The sequence below is a fragment of the Poecile atricapillus genome, chromosome 1 (genome assembly GCF_030490865.1).
Source record: "Poecile atricapillus isolate bPoeAtr1 chromosome 1, bPoeAtr1.hap1, whole genome shotgun sequence".
NCBI lineage: Eukaryota > Metazoa > Chordata > Aves > Passeriformes > Paridae > Poecile > Poecile atricapillus.
In genome coordinates this window covers 136,883,401-136,897,152 of record NC_081249.1, presented here as the reverse complement: position 1 = coordinate 136,897,152, position 13,752 = coordinate 136,883,401, and positions in this window count along the sequence as shown.

Sequence of the window (13,752 nt, the reverse complement as noted above, 5' to 3'; positions counted from 1 at the left end):
AACGCAAACAAGCCCCTGACACTGCAGGAGGTTGTTAGCTCCCCTTTATCTGAGGCTGGCAGCATGCTGTTTGAATTAATAAGGTAATGGGTGCAATCCTTCTAAACCCTGAGTGGTTGCACAACTCATTGAACAACAACATAACACAGTGAAAAAATCTGCCATTGCTGGCCCCTGATGTCAATGAGTGAGGTCTGTGGCCCTCCATTTGTTAATGGCTGCACACAGCCACTGTTTTCCCTTACATCCTAAAGCCAAGTCAAAGCTTCAGCAGTTCAAGCAAGTTAGGCAATACTTGGGGAAATGCACACAGTTACCCAAAAGGCCAGAGAAAACTTCCCAAGTTTTTAGCAGATCACTGACCCCTTTTAGTAGTTTCTAACTTACTTACAGTAACATATTATCTCTCTGGTTTAATAGGTTAGAGAGCAGAAAGGGAAGTGAAAACTGGAGATCCTGGAAAAGATGGCCAGGACTCTTGAAAGAAACAACTACATTTCAGAGGTCATATTCATGGATTGCAACCACAGCTTGCAGCCTTCCCTTTGAAAGGGCTAGAGCCTCTAAAAGAGCTAGGGAGGACACATGCTTTCAGAATGGTCACCTGATGCAAAAACCAGGATTATTCAACATCTTTCCTGACTTCTGCTAGCTTGAGGTTGACTGTTTGCTAGGTGCCAGGAGACATTACTCATCACAAGAGAATTTGTTAATGAATAAGGTTGTTAATTTGCCATATTTTTTGCAGATGTGCTTTCACATTGGTTTCATTCTGCCAAGGGTTTGAGTTGCTGAGCTGCATTTTTCCTTTGGTTCATGTTAAGTTTCATTTGTCACTGCATGCACTGAGGGTACTTGTCTGAGTGTGGAGGTGCGTGTGTGCCATCAGAGTCTGTCCATCTGGACATTCTGGTAATGTTGCTTCTCACGTATTTCCGTTTTGCCGCATACCCAGTACTGACAAACATATACACAGCCCATTTATTCTCAGCCCAGGAGGTGCTGCAATCTTAAAGCTGGTGGTAGAACCCAGAGTCAAAAAGATCTTGCAATAATGGGCTCCCAGCACGGTACTGAGGAGCCGAGAGCAGCAGCACTGTCTGTACAAGCGTGTCAGGAGGGTGTTGAGTGGTGGCTGGTTGGACCAGCTCCTGCCAGTAAGATGCAGGAAGACAGAGCAGAGTTACATTGGTGGTGGTTCAAGGGTTTGTTCCCTTGAACAAAGGGACAGGAGTGAATAGGAGAATCCTAGTCTAGACCTGTGTGTGAGAAGATGAACTGATTTTCTGAAGGAAACGAAGCAGTGCCATTTTATCCACACTGAGAACCTGTATTACTGCACTGCTACCTCTACCAGCACTGAAACACATCTGAGCAATGTGAATAGAAAACAGGGGAGTGAGCTAATCAGGGCATCATTTCATCTAATAGGATATCATGCATCTTACATGAATTACCATAGCAAGGGCATTTAAACTATGTCTGCTAATCCCAGGCCTCTCCATGCATGTTGTGCCACTCTGGTAAAGCAGCCACAGAAGTGACACAGAAGAGGTCCCCATTCCAATCACTTCTTTTTAATCCTCAACTATATATTTGCTACTCTGGCTCCCCCTGGAAGTGAAGTTTAAAGTTATAGTCTCCAGAGCAGCTGGGGCCTGTGGGACAGAATGTTTATGTTCTCTGAGTTCTGAGGAGCTGAGACTGTAAGAAGCCAAGATCTCATGAGTACTTCTGCAGAGGAAGAGGAGACCCAAACCTATAATCTGTCTTGAGGCAGAAGGGAGCCGTACAAAATGCCTCCTGCTCCAGGAGTCACCAGAACCAGCCTTCCTACCTAGCTTTTTATCTGTCTCATCACAGCACCATCAGGATAAATACACACCTCAGGAGAAAACCATTTGTTGCTTTATTGAACTGCTTCTAGGGATTGATGCTGCTTTTGCCTTCTCACACATCTCTGCATTATTAATCAAGATCACCCACATCAGAACAGTCAGGAGCCTTTAGGAGGAGGAAATGCAGGAGAGGAACCTTTGGAAATTAATTCAGATGCATTGGACCTGAGCTATCTGCAGCATTGTCAACTCTGGCTATTTTGCAGTCATGAAATATGGCTTTCAGATGGTGTATTTCCAGTTTCATAATAATGATTTAGATACCTGAGCTTTCACCCACTAGCAATAAGACAGATTTATAATGCTTAGGATCAGAGAAAAAAGCCTAAGAGCAAGTGTACCTTGCAGCCTACAGTAACCAGCAGAGTGCTGTGTTTTTAGGAAAAACAAACCCAGAGTATTTCAAGATGTTTGACATTGAACTAGCACATATTATGCTTATGGCCACTCTCTCCATCCCCCAGCTTTACTCTCCCTGGAGGAATCTGAACCTTAAAGCCACTTCTTCCAGCCAGATTCTCACCAGGCAGGTAGAACACCTCCTCCCAACCTATTTGTTCCACTACCACTGCCAAAGGGCACCAGCCCTGCTTCACCACTGAGTGACAGCTGAGCTCAGCCTTTTATTGCTCTGTCAGTATCCAACAACTTTCAATGGCTGAGCAGAGCAGAGTGAATTGATATGTAATTAACCCCCTCTGGGTCATCATATTAGAAAATATTTGCTCTCCTTGGCAGTTCCTGGGCTCACAGTGACATAGCAGGGCTGAAAGCCCCAAATCCAACAGGGATTTAGAAATTTTACTCTGTCTTTGCAGCTTGTGTCCTTGGTGGGTGTTCCTTGGGTGTAGGTTGTGGGGTGTCATTTTGCTGAGGGGATCTAATCCCTTGCTGAAGGCTGGCAGAAGAAGTGACCATTTTACCATAGAAAGCTAGGTTGCCTGAATGGACAGCTCTCCCTCTTCCCCACGGATTTTGTTTCTGATCCAATGGAAGGCAGTACATATTACATCAAAATCTGGTGCTTCTTTTGCAGCTGTTTCTTCCTGACTCTGGCAGTCTTCGTGCACGGCCATGCATTTCAGATGCGTAATGCAGCATGTCTGTATGCCCTAGAGGGTGCTGGCTCCTGCCAATACCATTCCATATGGGGTTATTCAAGTGTAAGAGAGTCACAGATTTGACCCCTAGCCAATGACCATTTGTGTTTCCAAGTGAACTTTTTGAATATTTCTTTTGATTTGGGGATGACAGATGGTCTGCTCCCATGCTCTGACTCCCCAGACATCTCAGAAAACAGTAGCAGGTAGATGAGGTTCAGAATTTACCCTTGTAAACCATCTGAGTCAGCATCAATGCAAAAACCACATTCCAAATCAGCTAGCAAGGTCCTCCCTCAGGGCTGGACTGCAGTGGCTGCCAAAGAAAAACAGAATGGCTTGAAGGTCTCCAACAGCACTGTCAAACTTCAGAGCAAGGACACAGATCAGTGGACATCCTGACTTTACCCTTTGCCAGCCAACCTCTTCCCTCTCTGCTGTTCAAAGCAAATGTAGATTTAGCATCAGCTGGCAGAAAAAAGTGTGCAGACTATATAGGGTCAGTGATTCCTATATTTCCCATGATCTTAAGCTTGCAGAGTTTTCTTAGGCTTCATCATTTGCTACTGGAACCTCTGCCTTTAGTACCATGCTATAGCTATTGTCACTCCCACTTAAGCTGGAAGTTTTCCCTAATGGCAATAGCTACAATAATAGACAACTTTCTGAGCATCTTGGGTTGCAGCATTTGCCGCTCAGGTTATGAAGGATGACTGACTGCTGGAAAACTCTGCCTAAACAGAGAGGCACCTCACAGTGGAATCATATGCAGAGTAATGTGCATGTTTCTTTCACTGCAGTGTTCTGTATTCACACATGAGATCTGTGTGGAAATAAAACAATCTCAGCCTCCAAACCTGCATCATATTCTTGTTTTATAACTACTACAGTCAATGACAAAATGTCTTCTCTCTCCTTTAAACCTGATCATTTGCTGTGAAATAATTAATACTATCTCAAATGGTGTTTATATAGATTAAAAGTTCCCTTGCAAATTCATTTCTTACACCTGAGTTTGCAGGGCAGGGGTCCATTTGTGTCAGTCTGAGACTGATTCATTGCTGCAGGACCCCACTGCTGGAATTACAAGCCCTGTACGAAAGGAATCAGACCTCTCCCTTTCCACTGCACACCAGTACAGATTTGTCCAGCTCCATGGACCAGGCAGCTGCAAACAAAGCCCAGGGTGTGCTGCAGGTAGAAAGAACCCAGCTGCCACCCGCAGGACTGCTGGGGCAGGATAGGTGAGCACAGGATCTGCTCAGACCTCAATCCAATCCAGGAGCTGGGAATTCTCATGTCAGGAGCACATGACAAAGGAAATAAATGAGTCTGCACGAATTTAAAGACTGTTAGATGGAAATGAGATGCAAAAGGGGGAAAGCTGCCAAACCGTACCTAAGAGTGGTGGCTTGCAAACTTGCTTGTGAAAGAAGGGGTCTCCGGGAGGATGCGCTAAGTTTTTCTTTCCCGGGGTGGGGGAGAGACAGCGGATATTTTATCCCACCAAACCCTGCAAAGACAGCGAGGACTTGACTGCAAACCGAAAAGGAAGGATGCGGCAGGAGAGGGCGCCACTGCTTTGCTGGCATCTCCCACCTCAGCTGGCAGGCTTTGCTGTTCCCTGCTGACACAGATGCAATCCAAAGCTGACTGAACTGCTTCCACCAAGTGCAGCGAACTCGGGGTGAAGTGGACGGCAGAGAGATCAGAGTGAGACATGCTGAAACTTCTCTTCAAGGAGGGGCAGGCGGCCTTCTAACATCTTTTGTGGGGTGTTATCCCAAGGACACGTTTCTCCTCACGCATACCCCGATACCGAGCTGGTTTCAACCCAGAGCCATGGCATAAAACACGCTCGTGGCGGGTGCAGCACGGAGCAGCTGCGGCTCTGAGGCTCTTGGGTGTGGGGTCACACAGCACACACCGTGGGGCACTGTCCCCTCTGCATCCCTCTCTCTCCACCTGCCTCCTGCCAGTGGCTGCGGGAAGCAAGCCACAGCCTGGGCACGAAGGGAGCCAGGATGGTGGGCAGATCCATACGGGCTGCGAGTCCCTTTGTGCTGCCACTTCCCACTCACATTGTGACAGCTCGGCTCAAAGTTCCGTCAGGCTGATGCTGCTGGCAGGGGAGGAGGAGGGAACCGTGCCGAGGAATCTGCAGTTCATCCTCCCCTGTCCTGCAGGGACGTGTCTGTGCCCAGCAAGGCAGCCTTCCCCCCGAGTACGGGAGGAGCAGTAGGGCTCTCACTGGGGGGGTGGAAAGTCCTCATTTGCAAATAGGGTGTAAGACTGCTTTTCCCTGCTTGGGGTACACCGAGGAGCTCACACAACTCACCACGCACTAGCTGCACTCAAGAGGCTCTGAACAGCAGTAAACAGAAATATTTGGGAGCAAGAACTGGAGTGATCTGGGCAGGAAGGGCATTGCAAATAATCCCCGAGTCTCCTTGCAAAGCATCAGGGCTCTTTTTGGGAGCCTGCACTTGCACTCTGGCAAAGGCACAGCTGGAGGGTCGGGCTGTAAGGGGTGGGGGTGTGGGGAAGGAAGGAAGGAAGGAATGGGGTCCAGCTTGGAGCTGCAGAGCAGCTGGGGCTGAGGATGGAACCAAGCCCAGCAGACAGCCAAGCTGAAGGAGTAAAAGAGCAAATTCTCCCCGAGGGATTTTCCTGCTCACCAAAGCAAGGCAGAAGGCCTGGCAAAGGCCTCTGGATCAGGCAGAGCTCTGGAGAGGACTGAAGGTTCCAGCTACGGCAGGAGGCTTTGAGGGGAAGAACAGAGGGGCTTTTCTTCTAGGGAACTGTGCCACCACCTGCCCACTTCTCCTCACCCACTGCAGGCTACTGCTTGTGCTCACCATCTGCAGGGCACCCAGGGGCCCTCCTCAAAGAATGGCTTTTTTGGTTCACTCTCAATATCAGCCCGAGCCTTTAAGAGCAATAATGTTGTTTCCTCTGAAAGTAGAAAATGATTCCAGGTGAGAAAAAGCCCAGTGTGACTACAACATGACCATTTCAGAAAGGATACCCAGCCCTGGTGGCTTTCCCCTTGCCAAGGAATGCAGCAGCATCTCTCAGCTCCTCTCTGCTGTCTCTCCTCAAAACCTGCAGGTGATGTGTTATTTTTAAGCTGCATTTCTTTCCCCTGCTTGGTACTACCTCACCTCTTTCCCTTCTACCAACCATTCTTTCAAAAGTGAGGGCATCCAGGCAGCACCTGGGTGTGTCCCAACCTGCCCACACTCTGCCAGATCACCGGCACAACAGTGGGGTAGGAGATCCAGCAGCGTAGGGGTTAAGCTAGTCTGCTCTGGCTATCCGGGTCTCTCCCTCCCATCTTTTCCCATGAAATAATCATCGGGTTTTAGCCTTGCAGGCATGCAGAGGAGATCCAGCTGCTCTTGTGGATGTAGGAGTATCCTCTAAGCTGCTGGGGACCGGCTGTCTGAAGGAATAATATCCAGGGACACATTCAGAGTTGAAGTGCAGAATTGAAAGAATAAGCAACTGGAGAGAGAGCAGAGAGGTGCAGCTTATTCCAGTGACCTTTAACACTGAGGCCAAGGTCTCAGTGTTTGTATATCCCAGTATTTCAGGGGCAGGATGGATTGTTTTCCAGAGGCCCTGACTTTTTTTTAAAAAACAAACTTATAAAGAAATACTCATTTTTGTGGAGGAGATAAGAGCACAGTTGAATGTCACTCCCTGTCTCAAACTGAATTTCTGTGGTTCAGGAGATGCGTGGCACACAAGAACATGGACTGGAAAAGTGCATTTTTCAGCATCAGGTCATAGCAAGCAATGAGATGCAGTGGGATTTCGTCTGCCTAGCTGGCCTGGCAACCAGCCAGGCTGGGATAAGGCAAGAGAGGCCATGGTTTCACAGTGCTGTTAGCTCTCTTTTGTCTGAAAGTCTAGTAGTCGTAATACCAGAGAGAAGCATCTGTCTGGGTACCTTCATCCCTTTCCTTCTATGCCATCAAGTTACTAAAATCAACTCATTCAAAGGTAGAGAGGAGACATAGTGTCTGCTACCAATCCACTGCATGTTTTCTGACATGTTCAAGCACACAGAGTTTGCAGCCTTCAGCCATTCTGTGCCCATTGAAATAATGAAATTAGTAGTTCAGATGGCATAGAAGAAATTAGCAAAGATAACTAACTTCTGCCTCCTCTGATAAAAATGCTCAGAGAACTCAAACAAAGGCAAGAGACAACAGATTCATAATGTTCAGGGGGAACATGAGCTTTTCCCATGATGTGTAGTGACACTGCAGAACTGCCCACAGCAGGATGTGTTGGATTCTGGACAGGAAAGAATGGACAGATTCAGGGCAGAAAAAGGCACCATAAAATACAGAAACCATACACTGGTGGAGGCTGTGACTCTGGCCTCAATCTGTTCTTGGGCTCTTCTTCATGTGTCTGCAATTGCCCACTGCCAGGCACAAGTGTCTTGGAGGCTCTCACTGTACCCAAGACTCACTCACAACTTTAACAACTGCTCCTTTGCAGCTGTGTCAGGGTCTGGAGGACACAGAATTATCATGGTTGAAGAAGACATCTAAGACTGTCAAGTCCAACCATTCACCCAGCACCTGCCATGTTCTCCACTAAACCATATCCCCAGTTGCCACATCCACATGCCCTTTGAACACTTCCAGGGATAATGATTCCAAGTCTTCCCTGGGCAGTCTCTTTCAACACCTGACCACCCTTTCAGTGAAGAAGTTTTTCCTAATACCTAATTTAAACCTCCCCTGCACAACTTGAGACTATTTCCTCTTGTCCTGTTGTTGGTTTCCAGGGAGAAGAGACTGGCCCCCAGCTCCCCACAACCTCCTTTGAGGTAGCTGTAGAGTGACAGCTATAGATTTTAATTGATTCAACCAAGCCCCACACACAGCCTCTGCCCACAGACCTGGGAGCCCCATTTACATCCTTGGCCCTTCAGTCCTGTCCTGCTATACACTCTAGGGGTAGGCAGAAGAGTGTAAAGCAACCAGTGAGTGTCCAACTGCCATAAAGCACAGGTCACAAGTGCAAAGCAAGAGTAGTTTATGAGAGCAACAGGCTCATGAGGGGGAGAGCTGAAAGTACAGCAAGATTTGTCTGTCAGTCAGAAATGAGACACTATGGGAGAAGTGGGCACTGAGAGCCCACACTGCTTCTGTATTGGTAAAGGACACTTCACAAGAGCTGGATTGCTTTAGTTACATCATTCAGCCAGGCAGGAGGATGAAATTGCCTTTCTCCTATAGGGATGGTGCTTACCAGAAGCTAAAAACTGCTGTTTTGTTTTGAGTTGAGGTGTCAGCTGCATCTACAGATGCTGTTTTGTTAGGAGGTCCCTGCATGTTTTAGACTGACCTCAGAGCCTCTAATCTTGCTAAAAGTATCTGCTGCACTCAAGTAAGCTGCTGGAAATGCCAAGGGGTGTTAGAACTGAGTGCTCTAGCTTCACTAGGGCATCTTTGAGTCTGACAGCCTCAGACATCTGTGAAGTGTTCCAGCTGCAGCATCCAAATAAAATGACCAAGTAACAGAGGCACATGGAGCCACAGGCACAGCAGGAGTGGTGGGAGATCCCCCATGGTTTTGGATGGCTTGAGACCTCCTTTCAGAGTCTTTTTTTGAAAATATGAATTGATTAAGTGTTGACAAAAGAAAATATGGTTGTATCTTTTTTTCTCATCAATCCCCTTCAAATTAATTCTCTTTAACATTTATCATGTTACAATGGTATTAACTCACCCATTTCTGCACCACTTCAGAGGAAAAGCCAGGTCATACCTGGCTTCATTTGTAATGAAAAAAGACCAAGCTGAGGAAAAAATACTTCATTCCTCATTCTTAAATAAGAAAAAAGGACAAGTTTTCAGGCCTCCTTTTTTCAACTGGTTTAAGCCTTTCCCATCACCCAAAGGAGCACATCCCCTTTTTCCATGGTGAGCTGACCTCTCAGGAGTGGGATAGAGTTGTTTGAGGATGAAGCATCTTTTCTTGCTTGTCAGAAGGGCAGCTTCATTCCCTCTTGCTTTTTGTGCTCCAACATGGTCAGAACCCAAGGCCCACATGGTGCTCTGCACTGTGCAAACCACCTGCATAAGGGAGGGAATGGGGGATGCAAGAAGTTTTGTTCAGCTCACCAACTTCAGCACTGAAGGGGGAAAAATTTTCACACAGCTGTTGCCTTTTGTTACCAGTCCTGTGTGGCTGTAATACAGCTATTTAATTAGCATTTGCTCCAGAATTTGGGCCTACCAGCTCCCCAGAGACTAAAATATGATTATCTAAAGCAGGGAAAGAACTGAGACTTTTTTACTGGAGGACTGGGAAGCTGGCTGTTTGCAAAAGTCAATCATATCAGCATGACACATGAAAATTTTGTAAAAACTATTGGCCACGTGACCATTTTGAACCCCATATCCTCCTTTGAGGCTGGTGACTGAACTAGAGAGGAATCAACAAAATCAAGAATCCTTTGACTGACATCACCATTAATTCAACTGCTGTCTGAGATAAGGAAAGGGTATTGTCTTGGCCTTAGCCAGGAGAGAATTATGCATGTTTACAAATGCATCTCTCCATGGCTGTCACCACCTCTCAGCAAAAAGAATAGCAGAAATAGAAAATACCCTTCAAACAATGGCAGTGGAGTGATTTTTAAAAAATCTTAGCAGTGCCGATTGTGGTGTCCTGGCAGCATCCCTTTGGAATTTGTTTAATAAAGGCTTTTAAAAGGCTGGGCTGGCAGGATACACAGCTCTGTACAGATGAACCCACTCTGAAATGAAGGTTTCCTGGATGCAAAATGCCACTTGCTGCAAGCCTTCCACAGACCAGGCTCGGCTCCCTACCAACAGTCCCTGGAGTCTCAGGACCTACAGAATCCTGGGTCATGGCATAGACCTTTGATTTGCTCTGTTTTCCTAAAGGAAAAAGAAGACACTACATAGGAGACTGTGAAAGGCTTGAGCGTGTGTGGGGGGGGGGGTGATCAGTGCTCTCTTTCTCTCTGGGGTGATAAATTCCCAGCCACTTGATGGTTTCAGATTTGCTGACATCAGACTGTTAGATTACTGGTAATTTGAGAGGCTGGGAGAGGCAATTTATAATGTTTGCACCATACCCAGTAAAATCGTTGCTACTTCTAATCATCATCATAGTAAAAGGAAATATTAGTAACAAAATTTCGCTCAGGACTCCAGCACCACAGCGAGGGGGCTTTGCATAACATTCCTTTAAAAAAATTTACTTCTCACTCTCTCCTTTCCCCTTTTTTCACTCTCCAACAGAATGGAAATCTCCCTGAGAAGTTTGCAGCATGGAACATGTGACAAAGATGAGCAGTCCGAGCTCTCTGAAAAGCAGTGATACAACCACACACACAGAGTTGCAGTAGCTTTCTGCAACCAGTTTATCATTAAGCTATGAGAAGCATCTCACATGTCAGTTTGTGAGAGTTCCCTTGGAAAGTTAAATGGTGCACTCTTTATTCGTAATTGGATGCAAATTAAGATACCACTCATGAGAGGGCTGAAATCCTGGAAGGGCAGATTGCATGCAGTAAACCTCAGGATTTGAATAATGTTGGAATATGATGTTCCTTTTTACAGTTTGTTTCTGTCCTTTGCCACCCCAGCAAAGTGAATAAATCAGTCTCTTCCCCCTTCCTGGAAAGTAAAAAGGAAAGATTCAACAACTGCTGATGAAGAGCATTTGAGTCATTCACAATCTGTGGATTGGAGCTGTTCAGTACAAAATATGAAATGCAGGGATGTCAGCAGCTCCATAGGGCTTGGACCAGAGACAACCATCCTGAGACCTTGTGTCTTACTAGGCAAGCAGCCTTGCCACATACCCAGTGCCTGAAGAAAAGCCCAAGATCTGCCCTTGAAATCAGCTGTGAAGAGGGAGACAGTATTGGGAAATACTTCCTTTGTGCTTGATGTGGGGTTGGGCTCTGAGGAGAGTATACCCAACCTTCCTTGTGCCCTGAAGAACAAAATTTCTTGCTTAGAAGCCATGAGTGAACAAAAGCAGCTGGAAGATATTTTCCTGGGTTTTTCCTTCCCAATCAGTGGACCACAAGAAAAGGTTTTGTGCCTTTCTTTGCCCAGCCTTGTGGATACAGACTGGCAGATTCCTCCCTTGTTCTGCCATACACAAAAATTCCTTTAGAGGGTGAGAAAATGCAGCAACTTACTTTATCCTAAGGGAGTCCTGGAATAAACAAGAGATGATATTCAGGTTTGTCCCAGCTTTCATGGGGCCAAGGATGTGTAGCTGTGGAGAGACCTCTGAACTTCTCCAGAAGGAACGGTGGGATTCTTTACTTGGCTCCACTCCCACAAAAAAGGTTGAATTCTCCAGGCACTTCCATAATAAAGATGGGTAATGTGGAGGTGGAGGCCTCACTCAGAGCTTCTGGCTGGTCTCTAGTCAGTAACCATTTCCTTTCATGCCTTTCACACACCTCAAAGTGCCCAAATCCACAGCCATCGTGTCTTCCTGCTCTGATCCTGTGGCTGGACTGTCAGCTTGCAAGCATATCCAACCCAACATGATCAGTCTTGCCATCACTGCCATTCTGCTTTCATTCTCCAGCACACGATCACTGGATTATTTCAGAGGTGGTGGAAAAAACTCATCCCAAAATCTGCCAGCCACAGCACTCCTCACACAGAGAGGCCAGGGCAAGAGCATGGTCACCTTAGGACAACCAGGAGGGGGTTTATAAGGACATCCCATCTGTAGGGTAACTTCCTATCTACAGGTGACACCCCATTGTTCTTTGGGATGGAAAAGAGGCTCTGGGTCAGAGGAAAGGAAGCCAGGGAAGGAGGAGGATTGTGTATCCATAAAAGTGTGTGGAGGAAGCTCCTCAGAGAAATGGGAGAGTCTCACAGCCTTCAATATCAGGCTTCCCTCAAGCAGAGTTCTCTCTTTAACAGTAAAAGAGAATTAACAATAACTGGTACTTTTGCTGGAAGGCAAAACAATCTCTCTAAGCAAACAATGACGGGTCACGCTGGCTTGTGCAGCGTGGAAATAAATGTTGAAGCTGGAGAGGTGTAAAACTGATAGCTCTGCAAAATAAGGAAGCTCCTCCTTATTGCCTTGGATAAATATTGTCTTTTGGGGAAGTTTTTTGCTGTATTTCACTGCAACAACTCTCTCTCTTGTGGCTTCTTTTTACTAATAGGCTCAGGGGATTATAAAGCTGGAAGGGAGCAGGGAAAGTCCTCCCCACAGCACATGCATGAAGAGCTTCCAGTGAGATCAGAACCAGTTTCTGAATGCTAACCATTTGGAATCACTAGGAAGATGCTTTTCTCTCAGCCTGCTGGAAGAACCTGTTCTCCTGGGTGTCTCATCCCCTTGGAGCATTCTGGCATCTGGAAAAGGGTTGTAGACAGAGGACAATATGTCCTCCCTGCTGCCTCTTATTTTAGGGAAACTAAACTAAAAATGTAAATGTAACAAAGCAGCTCCAAAAGCAGATAGACCTTCCTTGCTTCATCAGCAGCATATAAACACTGGTGTCACACGTCAGCTCAGTTTCTCTGTGACTGAGGTACCTTGTCCCTCACTGCAAGGCAGAAGCTGCCCCCTCAGAGATGGGCAAAGCAATTTCTCAGAAGAGGCTTCAAAAAGGGCCTCACCTCACTCAAAAGAGGCAGTGCTGTCAAGACAGGACCCTCATGGATTAGGAACCAGAGGAGGCACACCTTCCACCTTCACCTTACAGGTGAAAGCTGAGCTCCTCCATGTGCCCTGTTTGCTTCCCTGTGCATCACCTCAGCAGGGTCTGAGAGGGCCATTCCCTGCTGCCTCTGGAAGAACAAACTGTATGGCAAAGAGCAAGGCCACTGCCAACTCACTGTCTTGGTTTCCCACAGCTCAGGCAAGACTCAGAAGCAGGACTACACTTGCATATCCAGACATCTTGTGTTAGTGAGCCCATAGAGGGGAAATGCGAACACAGGATCCACACCACATAGGAACCAGACGTCAGACACCTCCTGCACGGAGTCTGGCTTGGTTTCCCTCCAGGTGCAGGGCATGCAGAGGGAGATGTGCTTGTTATGTTGCTTCTCTGGAACAACTGGCTGTGCAGCACTGAGCATTTCCAAGGGAAAGGATAGAAAAGTGGTGTTTGGGTTCTGTGCTGTACAGGCATGCAGGCACAAGCTGAGAAAAGGGGCGATACCAGCAACACAAAAGGCATGTACTTGAATACGTTGGAGACATTTGTTCTAACTCCCTCCTTGTCTCAGTCAGCTTTATATAACAAGTGTAGCAGCCATAGCTCCTACGTAATAGACCCCAGGGCACCACAAGCTCTCTTCTTTTACTAAATTACATTTGCAACTTGCCTTCTGCCAGTAGAAGTAATCATGGCCTTCCTCTCAACATAGAGAAGGTCTCAGAGGTAGGATAATTTTTTAAATTTATGTTTTCCCCCTTTTTCTCTCCAGGTTTCCAAACATTCAGGACTGAAACTTGGAGCCTTTACCTAGTACAGCCATCAAAGCCTGATTGTGATCAGTTTTGCTAGATGAACAAGTGAATAAAATTTTGCTGAGTAAATTGATAAAATTTCAGCCCCTCTACAAATATATGGGGTCAGGATTATTTGTGGCCTGTCACAAAACAACCAGCTACTCATTGGCCAGATGCAGGTCCTGCTACAATCCCATATTATACTCATACCATGATAAAAAGGGAGGTCACTAGGTAGCATTGGT